The following is a 2,881-nucleotide window of genomic DNA, read 5'->3' on the forward strand; positions in this document are numbered from 1 at the left end:
ATATATGTGTGTGTGTGTGTGTGTGTGTGTGTATGTATATATATGTATATATATGTGTGTATGTATATATGTGTATGTATATATATATATGTATGTATTATTTGAACATGATATTTCTTGTTATTCTGTGAAAAGGATTGAGAGACAAACAGGGAAACACAAAACATATTAGAATTTGTTTGCAAATGAGCTACCCAGAAAAACAGGAAGGGAACCAGACATTAAAGATAACAAGACTCAGGGAGAGGAAGGACTTAGATTAAAGTTCAAGTTTGAAAAAAAGAGAAGAAATCACACTGTGGCAAAAAAAAAAGGGGGAGTGGGGAATAAATTAGGGCCTTAATTACCCGACCCCAGCTGCACTGAGGCAGTTATGTAATTATCTCTTAATTTGCAGAATAATTCAATCCAGGCTAGATAAGCAGCTGCCTTTTACCGGTTTTATTCTTTCACATGCACACTTTTAATCTATATTAGGCAATCAGGTTTATGACTTGGCTTTGATACACATGCTCTCAAAGCTCCATCCCATCTAATGTAAGCAGCTCATGACAGATACTTCTTATAATGAGCTTATTATGAGTCCAAACCTTCTGATTGTGCAAATCCCTTCGGAGGTTTGTCAGAGCCAGACTGTTGGTCACGGGCAGCTTTGACCAAGCTGTCATGACTTACTGAAAAGTGGAACAAGCTGTGTTTGTGACTCCTTTGCTGCATCTCTTTCTGTGCAACCCATTCTTTGTGCTGTCCTCACACAGCTTCCCCAACTAGCTGTCAGCTAGGAGGACAGACCTGAGGAGGAGATACGATCAGTAACCATAGCAACTAGCATCTTTTTATGTGATCAGACATTGACTTCAGTGAAGATGAATACATTCAATGCAAACGCAGCTGACCATTGAAGTTTCTCGAGGCACAGAGTTTAGCTCATTCTTGGATTAAATTTAAAGACATTTTTCTACTTGCTTCTTTATTTACAAGCATTAATATAAAAATAACCACGATGCCACCTTGACAGTGATGATGCACAGTGATCTCATTCTCAATATTCTAGTTGTTATGGCTAAAAATCCCCAAACATTCATTTTTTTTCTCCTCCAAATGAATTTATTTATAAATTGCTGGTCCTGCACTGCTTCTAATTTGGAAAAGCAACTCCTTTCTGTTGGTTCTTGTTCAGCTTTAAACTGTTTCACGTATTGATCTGCAGCTATTTTTGGGACTTGGTTGGCACAAAGATATGGTAAAACGAAACAAAGCAAAAGTAGGCTAGTTACCTTTTTATAGTCTGTGTTTATAACATATTTATAAAACTGCAACTATTTTGAAGTTTTGTCTCAAAAGAACACAAACACAACTAATTTAATTAGTCTCAAAAACCTGAAATTTATATTAATAAAGACTTTCCGATCATGACAGTAATACAGTCTATTTATATACACACTCAGTAAGGGTGTAGGCAGGTTGTACGTTGTGTTTGTAAAACATTAAAATTCTTGGGTTGTCCAATGGAACGTCTGAGTGCATTAAACACATCATAAACTGGGCAGCTCGGCTAATTTTAGAAAACCTTAACACATCAAAAGGAACAAGTGAAGCTGTTTAGTTACAAAGATTTTGGGCACAGACGTGGAACAACGGGCTCAGAGTTTTTAGTGACTAAAAGCCGTGACTCATGCCCGAGAAGCTTAATTACCCTCGTATAAAAGTGTTACATCACCAGGAGCATCTGAACTCAACTTGTGTTAAATAGGTCAGTTTGGTGCATAGCTGCTGAAATTGTCTGAAAGATGGACAATTCAGTGCCTTTTTTTTGGTGCATGTGTGTGCCTTTTATTAAAATCTTATTGTATTAATTAGATTTCATGTCTAGTATTTTAATACTAAAGACCTCCTCCTAAAGCTATAATGGGTTTAATCTGCTCACAGCCATGAATATGTTAAGCTCATTGTGGAATGCTCTCGTGGATTTGCTGAAAATAAGATGATTAAGTTGGGACAAAACAGTGACTCTTTACTTACCATGCTCCTATATATAGCTGTAACAGATGAACAAAGTCTAATAAATCATTGATGTTGGGCGAGTAGTGTTGGAAAAAAAAATCTGTTTAAAAACCTTAAGCACCGTTTTGACTAAGTGTGAGAAATCTCAAGGTTTTTGTGACGTCAAGTGGGATTTTTTTCTTTCATTCTGTCTGAGATTTGTTCTGTTTTTTTGTTTCTTAAAAAAAAAAAAAAAAGACAAAAAATGTTGCCTTTAAATGAACATGAAACAAATCTGCCTCAGGCAAAACAATTACCAATCAGTCTGACACATATTTGCACTCTTTGTCAATTTTATATCAACCAAATCTAACTAGGACCCACATTAATTAGTCTCCTCATTGACTTTTGTCGGCCCCCCTCATTTTCTAATGAATCACACTACTTCTGTTTGCTTCAGCAGAAACACCCCCCCCCCCCCCCCACACACACACACACAATCCAGAGGACTTCATCAGTCCGCGGATGAAGTCTGAAGTCCTCTGCATGGGGGACGAAATGTTTCTCACTTAAAGAAACTGGTCCAGATGACATGGTTTAACCATTTTTGTTACCTGGATGACTGAGCTTACAAACCTTTTACTCAAACCATCATTTAGTTTTCCTTTATGTGAGTCGGAAATGCCTTACTCATACAAACAACACAAACCTCACCGACCTGAAATGGAAGAGACAATGTACACTACTGATGACCATCCAGGACCATGTGGTCTCCCTTCTGTGACCTCCACTGCCTCGCAGCGATGAGCTGCACACGCTGCAGCTGCAGAGCTGGGAGGATGTGTTTGTGAGCTGCTTGTGAAAGACATGGCTGGCTGAGAGGCAGAGACAGGCAGCT

This window comes from Nematolebias whitei, chromosome 4, assembly GCF_014905685.2.
Source record: "Nematolebias whitei isolate Nwh7 chromosome 4, NemWhi1, whole genome shotgun sequence".
NCBI lineage: Eukaryota > Metazoa > Chordata > Actinopteri > Cyprinodontiformes > Rivulidae > Nematolebias > Nematolebias whitei.